The 15,075-nt window shown below is 45.5% G+C and overlaps 1 protein-coding gene across 4 annotated transcripts in view; it reads right to left on the reverse strand.

The window, feature by feature from the left end:
• The window catches only part of Gng12 (G protein subunit gamma 12), a 135,468-nt gene that overhangs the window by 40,989 nt on the left and 79,404 nt on the right, over positions 1-15,075 (reverse strand). Inside the window, exon 3 of one of the 4 annotated variants that reach the window (XM_029569071.1) lies at positions 11,409-11,506. The exons of the other annotated variants lie outside the window; for them this stretch is intronic. The gene's annotated coding sequence lies outside the window, so the exon portion shown is untranslated. The remainder of the gene's footprint in view (positions 1-11,408; positions 11,507-15,075) is intronic. 4 annotated transcript variants of the gene reach the window in all.

Here is a 15,075-nt window from a genome sequence, read left to right on the forward strand (position 1 = left end):
GAGGGGGGAAGGGGAGGGAAAAAGGAAAGGGAAGGAAGGAGAGAAGAGGAAGTGGAAGTGGAAGAAGAGGCAACTGGAGGCCGAACTCTTCCTGACAAGCTCTAGCCAGCTGCATGCCTGTGTGGTTTCAAGTTGCTAATGCCAGGATCACATAACACTTATCACTTTGGCCAAGGCTTCACCTTGTGCAGTCTCTCCAGGAAGAATGAGACCATCTTCCCTGCGCCTCTGAGGATTGCCAATATACAGAGAACATGCTGGGTGGAACCCTGCACTTTCCTCATTAGTCATACCGCCTTCAAGGCCCCTTTCCTGCTGCTAGTGGTGAACTCCTGCCTTGTAGACCCAGGCACTGTAGAAGTTCTCTCGTTGCTGTGTAACCAGGTCCTCCCTCTCCAACCAGGTGCAAGCTTTTGGGAGGGCAGACACGCTTGCTTCTTTCTTTGTTTCTCTCTGCTATGCCTATCACAGTGTAACCCACCCAGCAGTCACTTAATAAACCCTTGATGATAGGCTAGTGCCGAGAATTTCACAGATCAGTAAGTGATGGCTTTACATTTTTAGCCCCCAACTTATAAATTAGCAGGAGTTCAAAGCTAATTTCCAAAGAAGGTCCTTATGGGGTATATTTCTTGACAGACACTGCTGGGGCTTAGTTTTTAGGCCCACTCAGCTCTCAGATCATCCTCCACATAATTAATGCCCATTTAGCTCTGCCATTTGTCTCAGGCTCCCATCAAACTGGTGGTACTAAATAGCTAAATCAGAGTACCACAAGGAAGGGCATGGGCACACTCCCTGTGACTGTGGTCCCTGCAAAGCACTTCTTAAAAGGCAGTGTGCATCACAGGGCAAGGGGCTGATTTTAGGAGTCTCCAGACTACAGAATACACTTTAGTTCTTTAACTCTATCTTGGTGATTCCTTTGTTACAGCAATGCTGAGTTGTGCAGATTTCCCATCTTATTAAGCCATATTTCCCTATATATACACTATAAATGTATTTTCCTATACATATACACTATATATGCATACACATGCATATATATGTATACACATGCGCACACACACACACACATAGTGCCAGGTAATAATCAGGGGCTTTAACATTAGAGAGATAAAGGAATTATTTTTGCTTACCATTAAAAAAGATGCATGTAGGTTGGACATAATGGCACACACCTTTAGTCCTAGCACTAGGGAGGGAGAGGAGGTGGATCTCTGTGAGATTGAGGCTAGCCTGGTTGATATAGTGAATTCCAGGTCAGCTGGGGCTACAGGGAGACCCTGTCTCAAATATCAAACAATAACAACAAAAAGATATGTGTCCTTGTTTTTCCTTTTATGTTATGTATTTTCAACTCCAGTTACTGTTTGGGTCACTCCAGCTTTCCCCACCATTTACACATGCACACTCAGTCATATTTTACCTATTTTCAAGAAAGATCTATAGTATCCTTTAGTTGTTCTATATCTCTCACAATCATCTGTTTATACTTCCAGCTCTGGCCTCTTCTAGCCTCCGCAGGTAATAGGCGCACACATGGTGCACATATATACATGCAAACGAAACACTCATACACATAAAAATAAATAAAAAAATTTTTAATTAAAAACAAACAGAAAAAGCATGGGGGTGTATCTGAGGGCAGAGGTGATGGCTCAGGAGATGAAGCATGTGTCCCGTGTCTTAGTTTTCCTGTTGCTATGATAAAACACCCTGACAAAGCAACTTAAGGGAGAAGGAGTTCATTCTGGCTCACAGTTCCAGAGGGGCAGAGTCCATCTTGCATGGCGGGGAAGACAGTGACAGCAGATAGGGAAGACACAACGCAGAAGCAGGAGGCTGGCCATAACAGCGCATCACTGAAGCAGCAAAGAGGGATCAGGAAATGGGGCCAGGTTGTAGCCCACTTCCAGAGATGCCCTGCCTCCAGTGAGGCTCTATAGGATCCACTACCTTCCCAAACAGCACCACCAGCTGGGGACTAAGTGTCCAAACATGTGAGTCGGGGGCGGGGGGCATTTCATATTAAAACCACAACACTGTGCAAGGACCCGAGTTAGAATCTCCAGAACCCATGGAAAAGTAGGGTGGGAAAGTGTGCACTTGCAGTCCCAGTGCTCCAAAAGTGAGGTGGAGCATGAGGACAGGCGAGTCCCTGAAGGCTCCTGGGCCAGCTAGCCTGGTGTACAAAGAAGTAAAAAAGACCATCTCAGATAAGGTCAAAGGTGCAGATTGACTGACCTGCATATGTACACCGTGGTAAGCATGTACTCCCCACCCTCTAAGAATTCACTCACTCACACTCACACACTCACACACACAACAGTAGGGAAGTCTGTAGGACATTTTCTCACTGGGCAAAAAGCTTTCAGTTACTCTAAAAGAAGAACAAATACCCTTAAATGCATCACCCATAGTGAGGACAGTCTGGGGTCTCTATGCCTAGTTCCTTCAGAGTCTGCAGAAGCAGTTCCAAGGGACACTGTAGACTGTCCAGGTGGGGCCTTCAAGCAGGTTGAGGCTGTGTTGATTGTGCCCTGAGTACCAAAGGACATGTACACGAATTCTGCCTGTACACTGCCCCCATGACATCATCCTAGACACTGTGCAGCTTGGAGAGCTGTAGCTTGCTTTTCTGTTCTAATAGCACTCCCCAAGAAATCTGAAGGGTTTCCCAGCATGTTAAGCACAGTGTTTTTTGCTATCTCCAAGACAGCTAAAATGGTTATTATGTAGGTGCTCTGGAAGAGCCCAACCCAAGCAAGCAAACAGGAGTAGCTCTCAACCCAAGCTGCTCCCAGTATTATGTATAAAGTAAAATGCACTCCCTCAACATTTTTGGGGTTCATGCTGCTGCCTTTTTAACCCAAACCAGCACTGACAGAGAGCAACAGGAATGTCCTCTAAGTGTGATCAGTACAAAACATTTGTATTACACATACCTTTCAGCAAGAGTTAGTACCAAGACAAGAAGCAGCAGTTTCCACGCTGGTAACTCCCTAGTCACCCCCCTTGGTAACTCCATATAGCTCATCCTTAGTTGACTAGGATGGCCCACAATGAGAAGTTGTAGATAACCAGATAGTCATGCTGCTAACAGATTAGCTCTTTTGGAGAATCTAACATTCTATTTTATAAGATTTTTTTTGAATTTATGTGTATGAGTATTATGCTTACATGTATGTATGTACACCACATGCATGCCTGGTGTACAGAGACCAAAGGGGGCATCAGATCTCATGGAACCGGAGTTATGGATGGTGGTGAGCTGCCATGTGGATGCTGGGAACAGAACCCAGGTGCCCCACAAGAGCAGCAAGTGAGCCATTCCTCTAGCCCATTAACATATATTCTTTCCATAATTGTTTGCTTTTTGGGACAGATTTATGTAGCCCTGGATGGTCTGGAACTTGCTATGTAGACCAGGCTGGCCTTGAACTCAGAGAGATAGGCCTGCCTTTGCCTCTTAAATGCTGGGACTAAAAAAGCATGCACCACTATGCCCGGCTGATCCAGGGTACTGTCCTACTTCCAGGTCTGGCTAGGGACAGGGGCAGCTGTGTACAGGTAGAAGACTAGGGCTGGAGAGACAGCTCAGAGCTTATAGAGCACTAGCTGCTCTTGCTGAGGACCCAGGTTTGATTCCCAGCATCCACATGGCAGCTAACAACCACCTGTAACTTCAGTTCCAGGGGATTCAATGTCTTCTCACATCCATAGGCACTGCATGACATGGTACATTTACATACATTAGGCAATACACTCATAAAATAAAAATAAATAAAAATTAAAGAAAAGAAGTGTTGGAAACTGGTCTGAATACATTGGATTCTAATACACTAGCCAAACATGACTTTTTAAACCTTTGTCCTTGAAAAACGGCTAAGTGCAGAGAGCTTGGTACTACTAGGTTTTTATGTGTCAGATCACAGCTGGCTGAACTATTTATTACACTAGCTTCAGGAGGGCAGATTCGAGGCACTTAGGTGGCTTCTTCTGCTCTTGTGACCATGGCAGCCATCACTAATGGATCACAGTGTTCAGTCCTTTTGGGCCCTGAAGTAAGTTAATGAGTGCCTCTGGTTCAACTCCAAATAGAAAGGGTTATCATGTGGACATTCTAGAAAAGCCAAACTGAAAGAATTAAACAGGAGCCTTGCCCAAACCTAACCTAGGAAACACATGTACTAAGAGAAATGCATCTATTCTCAGCAACACCATACTTTAGCAGAGATGTCAGATCAATGACTGACATTTGACAAGCACTAACAGACCAACCGTGGATGGTACATGTGTTGAAAACAAGAAGAGGGTCCTATTGTAGCGGATTTCATAGACTTTAATTTCCTACCTTTATGAACTGACAATTGACGGAGGCATCATTGTTTCTGTAACAATCTCCCTAGTCTCAGAAAATCCCTCCACTAACGTAGGCTCCACTAATGACAGTTATCTACCCTCACTGTCAAAGCCTGTCATTACGTACCAGATACTGTTAGATATTTAATGCCATGATCTATCTCTATAACCTTAGAAAGACCCGATCAGACAATGGGGAGCTGGATCCGAATGTCTATCACGGCTTCCAGGAGCTTCACCTAATAACTCCCTGGTGGAACCAGGAGCCTTCCTCTGCCTCTACAGTGTGCTCACTGCATCCACTTCATTTTCCTACAAATCCATGATGCACCTGTCTTCGCTATTTAAGTCTATGAAGGCAAGACTTACCCACCTGTGGCTGCTCAGTACCTGAAACACTACTGAGTACACAGTGGGTGTTTAGTAAATGTGTTGAAGGAAATTCTTTAAAGCTCTTGTTTTCCAGCAGTTCTAACTCATGCTCTACAGTGAGCGGATGATCTATGAAAACAGTTGCCACTAAAGGTTATTCCATAAACACATGAATGCTGGGCAGGCTGGCCAGAACCAAGGCCAGGGCTGCCCCAGAGACTTGTGCAAGTCTGCAGGGTCTCTGCTTCATGCTCTGCAGCTCTATCTTTGCCTTCCTGCCTCCTGTACTGGACCGTGCTCTGTTATCACTAGGGCTTGGGTAAGTGCTTGGTCAGCGGTGAATGAGGGCTCTTTGTAGAGGTCAGTAGTGAACAGAGGACTGGCCAGAGACAAGGAATCATGTCCAGAAATGCCCTGACTTCCCTGAGCAGTTTCTACCTGGGCTGCAGTTATCTTGCTAATGCAAGAAAGCTGGTGTTAACAGGACAGGTGACCAGCACTAAGTGACAGTGCAGTAAGCACACTGCCAAGTTATGAGGCTACTATATACCCAGCGTGAGTGCTGTCACTCTGGCATGTCTCCCTGTGCTCTAGTCTTCTTTACCATCACATACCACTTTGCTGTCACTCTTGGACCTGGAGGGGTATGATGGCTCCAACTTTGCTCTCAGCATCTACTCTCCATTGCTCCTCACCATCATCTCTGTACATTCTTAGGAGGATAGAGTATGGCCTCTTGGCAAGGCCCCAGGGCCCTACATGTCTTCTCCAGATTACCTTTTCAGCTCATCCTGGCCCTGACCACCCGTCTTCCACACACCAAGCTCCTGTTGCACCTGTGCTCATCATTCAAGTCCTACCACAGACCTACTGCTGTGGTTTCCAGCTGAGGAAGCAGCACTGCCATCTGGGCAGGTGTCCAAGCCAGACACCCTGGAATCATCCTAGCCTCCATGGAACCCCTTCCCGTCTCCAGGTTCCTTTACTCTGCCTCCTGAGTTTCTTTCGTTTCGGTAGCCTTTGATCCTCCTGAAACTGCCTGAGTTGGGACCCTGCAGTTCACATGGGCGCTTCCCCACTGGTCTCTATCCTTCCCTGCAGCCCTCTCCAACTCATTCTTCACCACTAGAGTGATCTTTCTGAAGAGAAAACCTGTCTCTCCCTGTTGAAGTCCTTTCACAACTCAGACATCACTTAGTCCAGGACATCTTGCTGACCACTCCATGGCACCTGCACTTCCTGCAGGAAAATAAGGCCTGTGCTCTTGGCTTCATTACCAGGATGGAGCTCAGGAGGGCCAGGTCATCTTCTGATCAATGCATCATATTTAACAATTCCTTGATTCCAGTGGTAGTGTGTCCTCTTGCCTACTACTTGCCAGTCATCTTCCTGTCCTCTCTTCTGGCCACCAAAGTTTCTCTTCATGTGACTAGGGTAATCCTAGGTGGGTCTAGGCTACACGAGGGTTCCAGCTCCTTTGTGGAGATGAGTTTAGGGAGGACAATGTCCTAGTTCTCTCCAGTGAGACTCAAGCTGTCTAGAGAGCCTCAAAAGATCTCACCTTAAAAGGTATGTGGCAAACAGCTCTTTATTCTGCTTTATGGGGCATGAAATGCCTGAACCCTTTCTGTAAGAGCTGGCTGATATTCGGATCATGGAATAACAGATGTAAGGAACTGATGCTGTGGTGCACTGCTGGATTATGTACTGGAGCCAGATTATAGGCAGACTTGCCTCTCTCCCTGCAACCCTCTGTCACTAGGTCCCCCATAGTCCAGGGTGGTCTGAACTCACTATGTAGCCCTGGTATTTTTTTACTTCCTGTTTCGTTTAGACTATGGCCTCATTACAGCAGGTTTTCATTTTATGTATTCTCATTTCCCAAAGGTTGGTGGTTTATCTTACCCTATACGAGAATGAAGGGCCATCTCTGTCTTCTGGTCTCACTCTAAAGGTAGCAAGGAGAGCCTTCTTCACGACCTTACTTTATTTTCTAATGTTCAATGTAGGAAGAAATATGAACAAAATATATAATCCCCATGGTTCATCCTAGGATGCAAAACCTACCAGCCTGTCCTGACACACTTCATCATACTGAACACACACTTGTGCAAAGTACATACTCAGAATGTTTGCTCAATGAATAATGTAATTTGCCTCTGATGAGTCAGGAGCACTTAAGAATTTTATAATGTCCTAGGGTCATAACAATGAACAGTAATCATCAACAAACTGTGCTAAATATATACTGGTCCTTAGAAGTTTGTTTCTATGACATCTTCCATACTACCAAGATGCTAAAGCTTTAACTAGAACAAGCAGCGTTGGGTATTGGACAAGGAAGCAGACACTGGATACACACTACCTACTCATCTTATTTGGGCCAGGCCCTGGTGCTATGACCACTGATCAGGAAGACCCTCTGTCCTCAATGCCCTTAGAGGATTGGGGCTGAGGAGAATGAAAAACAACGTCAAAACTGTGGTGACAGGGCTGCAGAGATGGCTCAGTGCCTGCTGCTCTTCTAGAACTGGAGTTTGGTTCCCAATACCACATTAGGGGGCTCACAACCACCTAAAACTCCTGCTCCAGGGGATTCGATGGCCTCTTCTGGACTCCCTAGGCACCCTGCCCCCCGCCCAACACACAGACTCAGACACAGACACAATCACAGACACACACACACAGACACACACAGACACAGACACACACACACACACAGATTTTAAAAAACAAAATGGGCTGGAGAGATGGCTCAGCGGTTAAGAACACTGACTGTTCTTGCAGAGGACCCAGGTTCGAGTCCCAGCATCCACATGGCAGACAACAACTGTCCATAACTCCAGTTCCAGGGGATCCGACAGCCTCTACTGTCCTCCCCTGGCATTGAACGACACGGGTGTACTTACATACATGCAGGCATAGCACTCATACACATAAAATAAAAATAATAAATAAAAAAATTTAAAAAACCAAACTGAAACAAAACAAAAACACTAAGAAAATAGAGGATGTTATAGGGACTGAAAGTCAGACCTGGTATATAGCAAAGGCTTCCCAGCGTAATATCTATACTGCACCTGAACACAAAAGGGAAATTCATCCAAAGGGGGGCAAAGAAATATAAAAGAGGATCATGATTAAATTTATAGTTGACAAAAGCCCATCATGGTTGCATCAGGAATAGAAAGACAAGACCGAAGTCTGGTGACCTGCTGGCTTATTGGAGGGTAGGGCAGAAGTTGCCACATTAATCCACCACAGCCCAGGGGTTTCTTGGGCCAAAACAGGTTGATGACAAATAATGCTTGACATCCATTCCAAGAGCACATGGCCCATGGCTGTTGCTCTAGGTGCTGGTCTCCAGTCTTCTAGGTTCAGGTATAGGGTCCAAGTCAGGGGCAACATGGTAGAATGGAATGGTTTAATTTTTTTGTTTGTTTGTAAAACACTTGTTAGACCAAGGTACAGAAGTCTAAACTTTCACAGAGGCAGAGTGGCTCCTGTTAAACCTTGTGAATATTCGTACATGTGGGATGTGAGGCCCCATCAGTCGCCCCATCTCATAGTTACGTGAGGATGTTCTGGCCCCAGCACAGATTCTGCTCCCTAGCCACTGGTTCCTCTGTGAGCTGGCTCAAGAGGCCATGCCTCTTTGTCCCTCAGTTTTTTCGCACCCCTATGAAGTGGCTGGGTTGCATAATCTGTGAAATCAATCCACCAGACTGCAAGGGTATCTATATCCCAAGTTTAACAATTCTCCAGACCAGAGTTTCTCAGCCAATGTACCTTCTGGAGGTTTTCATGTGCCTCAGGCCCAGCTGACTGGGCAGGGCCTAGGTAGCTCAGGCTCTGGCCATGGGCACCTTCCTTCAATACTACAGGATGATTTTTCTGTGTGACATTTTGAGAGACTAGGCAGTCCTGCTGCAGAGAGAAAAGGAAAATATCCACAGATGCCCCAATTCTCCTTAGGCCTACTATTCATCTCCCTCGGTTACTCAAGTGTCCACTAGCTAGCTCTCTGATGACAAGGACCAGCAGGACCAGAAGACAACAATCAATAGAGCTGACGAGGCTGTGACAAATGGTCCACTCCTGCTCTTCACCCTGCTCCTCCTTTCATGGCTCCCCCTCCCCAAACTCCTCTCAACAGCTCCACACTCTCCCACCATTTCTGACAGATGTAGTTCTGGTTACGGCAGAAGTCATTCTTACATTCAGAGGGTGAGAGATTCAGAAGAAAAGGCGCTGCTTTTCTTGAGAAGGTGGTCAAGGGTCCCCAGAGATGCTGGGAGTGCCAAGAGGTCTGAGATTCTATAGCTCAGATGGCTGAAAGTTAGGCATGCTGTAGTGGGCAGGAGGCTGTTAGAACAGGCCTGGTGCTGGGACCCTCAGGTCTGATGAGGCCTTATTCCAGCTCCACTTGGATTGCCTACTCTGGCCACACAATAAAGAGGACATGCAACTGAACCAGTGGAGTTGAATTAGTGCACCTGGAGAATGATTAACGAGCCCAGAGTCCTGCTCTCCTCCTCAGGCCTTGGCAGCACCATGACTAATACCATTGCCTAGTAACAGTGGACAGCTTGCTGACCTGGGCAACAACTCTCTACGCCTCCTGGCTTCAGGCTTGTGTCAGGAGCATGGAGCATGCTGGCAGAGAGTGAGAGTGCTCTGTGCACATGATAGCAGATACAGATAGTACAACGCCAGGCTACACCCGACACCACGGCAACCTTCTGGCCCTAGATTTTAGAGGCTATAGAGACTACACTGGACACAACTACCCCAAAACAAAAAGGCAAGAAATATCTATGCAAGGAAAGTGTGAAGCAAATAAATGAGATAAGAGTCTCCCTGTGGAAGCTTTTCCTTGACCCTTCCACTGGAAAGGTCATGCTATTACTAACAAAACTCAAAGGAGAACCCAGCATATAGAACCGCATTTGTATCCCATAATACTAACAGAGGTAGGTAGTTCAGGGTGGAAATAATGGACCTGTGTGGTTCCTCCTTGGGGAGTTTGCTCTCTGGTGACTAGTTATAGGCCCTTAACTATTCCATTCAATAAATACCAAGTATCTACTGCATACGAAGTACAGTTTAGCTAAGTAGTTTAACGAAAGTACTTTGGAATCAGGTGTGGGTTTGTATTCTGAACCATTCCTCCCTGAGGTGACCTTGACAAAGCTTATAACTCCACTGTGCCTCAGTTTCCCCATATGTAAAATGATGATGGTAATGGTGCCTACATTATAGAGTTGTTTTGAGAATGGCAGTTAAAGTACTTAGAATTACAGCTGACCTGCAGGAGGTGTTGGATACCTATTGGCTATTATAGTCTATGCCTCAATTTCCTCATCTGCAAAATGGATATAGTAACTCTACCTATGTCAAAGCATTGCTGTGAGGACTAAGTAGAAAAATGTGTCTGCACCAATAAGCACATTACCTTTTATGTACACTAAATGGGCAAAAAAATACTAGTTTTTATTTCTAGAAGAATTCTTTTTAAAAAGACCTAGACATGAACAATGGTGCATGCAAGAAAGAAATCCTGTCCTCGAGTGCAGCAAAGGACATTAACCCCCTCCACCCTGAGTCTCTATTATCTACTCAACACTGCAGTGCTAATTATGCTCCACAGTGACAGGCCTCACAGAAGCTCTGATGTCTCTCCACAGGCTCAGGCTGCCCTTTGCCCTCGTGTTGACACAGTATCCACACTTCTGGTTAAGGGCTACTTGAAAATCTGGCCTTGTGCAACAAGGAGCAAGGCCCAAAGTCTGTGAGCTTTGGCACTTAACAGGGCTGTTTTACACTACCAATGCAGAGGCAACCCTCATGGCTGCTGACTGCACTGCTTTCTTCACCTGGCAGAGCTGAGCACATTACCTGCATTGCTGGAATGAGGCCCTATGAGGTTCAGGCGTGTCTGAGATCTCAGTAGCTAGGAGAGTTGGGAGCTCTAAACATTAATGTAAATCCTGGCCTCTAGTTCAAGGCTACCCAGTCAAACCAACAACTCAACTCAACTTCCTATGGGGCAATCGCCTTCTAATTATAGTTACAAAAGAACTGGTAGGGCACTCAGGCCAACACTTTTTTTTTTTTTTTAACTTTCTCTATTTGTTGACCAACTGTGCCACCTAGTGGCTAAATTCTCCAGGACAAGCACAAGTCTCCAGAGGATAACAGGTGGGGAGGCCCTCTGAACAAGGGCAGACAGGAAGCTCACAGCCCAGGGAGGAATCTAATGATCACATCTGGGGTGAATAACTGAGACGCAAAGAAATGTAACAACTAGCCCAAAGCCGAAGCTAATGAAAGGAAATGTGGAAAGCCTAGACCTCATGGCAATAAGCAAGCACAAGTATCTATCCTCGCAGTTAAATGAAAGAATAACATGCTAGTTCATGCGTCAAGGACTCACTCTACGAGCTGGGGCGATAGCTCAGTCAGTAAAGGACTTTCCCTGCAAGCACAAGGACCTGAGTTCGATCCCCAGTGCCTACAATAGGTGTGGTAGTATGTACTTAAAAAAAAAAATTATTGTAGTATTTATTTATGTGTGTGCATGCACACATTCACATAGGTGCTCCTAGAGGACAGATAAGGGTTTCAGATGCACTGGAGTTGTTGTTAGTGGCAGTTGTGAGATGTCCAACCTGTTGGGAACTGAACTCCAGTCCCCTGGAAGAGCAGCAAGCCGTCTTCACCGCGGAGTCATCGGTGCAGCTGGTAGTACATTCTTTCAATCTCAATGCTGGAGAGGCAGAGACAGACAGAATATGGGGCTCACAGGCCATCCAGTTTAGCTTACTTTGCAAGTTCCAGGCCACTGAGACCCTGTCTCAAAGTAAGGTGGATGATCTCTGAGGAATAAAACACAAGGCTGCACTCTGGCCTCCAAATGCACGTACTTGTACCTGCACCTGTGCACAGACATGCATCAACATGACTACGCACATGCGCACACAGACACACAGGACTCGCACTGCAGACAGACAGACACTGTTGGAAGCCCCATGTGCACTAGCTCACCTAACCCTTGAAACACTCCTACATGGGAGAGTGATTACTACTCTTGCTTTAAAAATAAAAATAAATAATATTTAAGTTATGGGTAATAAACTTGGGCTTCTTATGCCTTTCTAGGTTACTGGGCTATAAACCAAAAGATTTTTGTTTTGGTGCTGAAGACTGAACCCAGGGCCTTACTTACGCTCCGCCACTGAGCTACAACCCTTACCTGATACTAAAAGGTTTCTAAAGCTCAGTTTCTTTCATTTCTAGGATCTCTGTGGTAGAAAGAGGACTAGAAAGCACATTCCTTGACCAAAATTCTCACCCTCTCTCTACAGACTGTGTTGATCAATATTTGTGACTATTAATGTAAGGTTTAGCTAGTATGCTATGCCCTCAAATTACATTAACTCACATAACCCTCCTAATAACTGTGAGATAACTATTTTTTTAAAAAGGATTCTAAGGAAAAGAGAAGATTCTAACCTAATCCAGGATTCTTAGCCACCGTTGTTATCTGATTTTGTTTGATGATAGTTTTTATTTTTTTAAAGTGTGTTTGGGTCCTTGTGTTCTCATGATGGGATGGAAAATAGATCGAGGAAAATGTTCAGAGATGAGCTACCATACAGGGGAGTGGGCTGCTCACTAGTTACACTGCTAGAATACCTCTGAACCTCTATGCGTACCCGGGGCCCACAAAGCCAACTGCCCAGCAAACATGGCCTTTTGTTTTTATTTATGATTCCAAATGAGTAAAGCATTCCAGCAGCCCAACAGAGTTTATCTGAGATTAGCCAATTCTCCAGTGTGCTCTGCTGCCCCACCTCTCTCCTCCCTGCCCATGCAACATGTGCTCTCCTTGGTTCTACCCTTCTTGTCTACATAGCATGTGTTTTCTTTGGTAAGATCAACCAGCCAACTCTATAGTCACTTTATAAATGGGGTAGAGGGTTCAATTAGGGGGCTTTGCTTTAGGACCAAAGAGATAAGGGCTGCTACTTGTAGGCAGCCCTCCTTTCTCTACCAGGGACAGCAGCCCTGGCAGGAAATGTAGTTTCCCCGGAGCTGTAAGGCTCTCTCTCCCTCCAGCCAGTGACTCGAAAATGGTACTCCAGAGGACCACACTGAGTAGATGCTTTGTTAACTTCTGAATGAAAGTCTCACTTAACATTTTAATTCTAAGAGTTCAGGGGTAAGTCTTGCATGCTGTTATCCCTACCCCAAACAAGTCTGTACACAGTAGGAACTTCTACATTCACACTGTGATCCTAGTTTAGGATCCTAGTCTCTAATTTATCTGACTACGCCTGTGTACTATGAAGACCCTTAGAAGGCAGACTGGGGTGGAGTATTCGTCCTTATGTACTCAACACCTGCCTGAAGCACAGAGGTAGTAGCTACCAAAGAAGTAAAAAGAAAGCAAGGAATTCCAAAGCCAGAGGAGGTTTACAAAGTCATCTTGTTTAACTCCTGCCCAATAGAGGATTTCCCTGCATACCTGAAGTTGTTAGTAGCAATACAAATAATTTTTAAAAAACGAAAAAATGTCAATGTGGGCAATATAGTGGACTTTATAATTCAAGACCACTAATACATATCCAGTTTATGGTTGAAAATTTCTGCTTTCCGATTGGCTGTCTCTGCCAAACTCTTATTTATTTTTTTTATTTGATGTATGTGAGTGTATTGCCTGTATGTGTGTAAGGTGCACCCATGTTGCGTGCGCAGTGCCTGAGGAGGTGAGAAGTGGGCATTAGATTCCCTGGAACCAGAGTTACCTACGGTTGTTACCTGCCATGTGGGTGCTGTGAATCAAACCCTTCTGCAACAGCAGCCAGTGCTCTTTATTGTGGAGCCATTTCTCCAGCCCCCCAAACTCTTTAAAAATTTTTTTCTTTAATTTTTTTTATCATGTGTACGTGCGTGTGCCTGTGTGTGGGTTTGTGCATATCAGTTCAGGAGCTGCAGTGGCCAGAAGAGGGCCTCAAATCCCCTGGAGCTCAAGTCACAGGGAGGTGTGAGCCACCTGGGGTGGTGCTGGGAACTAGACTCAGGTCCTCCAAAACAGCAGTATGCACTCTTAACTGCTGAGCCACCTCTCCAGCCCCTCTGCCAAACTCTAATGGAGAGAAATGAAGCTGAAGACCAGTGATAGTTTGGTGTGAGCAGTGTCAGTGACAGAGGCTTTGCTAAATGTCCACTATGGATTTAATAGATATGGCTATTCAACTCGAATGACATTTAATCATTTTACTCTTTACAGGTATAAATAGGCATCCAACATAAGTGTCTAATAATGTTCTTAGTGAATGAAAAAGGAAAAAACCTTATAGGCCAAGTCCCTCTCATCACAGGTGACAATTAAGAACAAGGATGCAGGGCTAGAGAGATAAGAGCACTGGCTGCTCTTCTTCTGGGTCTCTTGCAGAAGACCTGGGTTCCATTCCCAGCACCCACATGGCAGTTAACAACCATTTGTAAGTCCAGTTCCTGGGGAATCTGATGCCCTCTTCTGGCCTCTGTGGGCACTGCACTACATGGGTGCACTTACATACATGCAGGGAATACACTCATACGCATAAGATAAAAACTACAAATAAATTAAAAGTACTAGAGTGGTGGAACTAATCTTCTTGGATGTTTAACAGACATACTTTGAGGCCTATACTAATTTGGTAAGAGGGACACAAAGGACAGTTTTTGTTTCTTGCCCTCCTAGGTTGACTAGTTCCAGGGGACTAGGAGCATCTCTCAAAATGTCCTGTCATGGTGGTGGGTCACCTGTCCTCTTGATCAAGGAGGCTGAGGAGACCCCACCAGATGGACTTGAACCAGTATCCAGTCTACAAAGAGGAGGGTCAACACAGAGGAATCATTTCCTCTATGCTGTAATTTAATTTCTTAAGAGTCCATATGCACAGCTAAAGGCTACATAACAAGCAACAATGCCAGATAGGAGATACCTTCTTTTGAGTTGTTGGCCAGGGTGGCCAAAGGGACTCCCAGACAGTAACCCAGCATAGAACTGGGAAAATGAACAGCAGACTCCAATCTTATCTAAAGGAATATTGACAACTGATTACTGCTAGATGAGGAACAGCTGACCCTCCTAAAACAAAGACCTCTAGATAGGCTGACTAGATTCAACATAAGGGAAAGCAGTGGGGATTGGCTGGGGTGCTGACAACACAGCAGACAGTAGCAGGGATATCAGAATATAAGGGCTCTGGTGGGGGGAGGGAGGCTGTGGGAGGATGCCAACTGGGAAGTGGGTGTATAGTCGAATGAGATGGTTTGGGATGTTCT

Source organism: Nannospalax galili, unplaced genomic scaffold (genome assembly GCF_000622305.1).
Source record: "Nannospalax galili isolate Female #2095 unplaced genomic scaffold, S.galili_v1.0 scaffold441, whole genome shotgun sequence".
In the NCBI taxonomy this organism is placed as follows: domain Eukaryota; kingdom Metazoa; phylum Chordata; class Mammalia; order Rodentia; family Spalacidae; genus Nannospalax; species Nannospalax galili.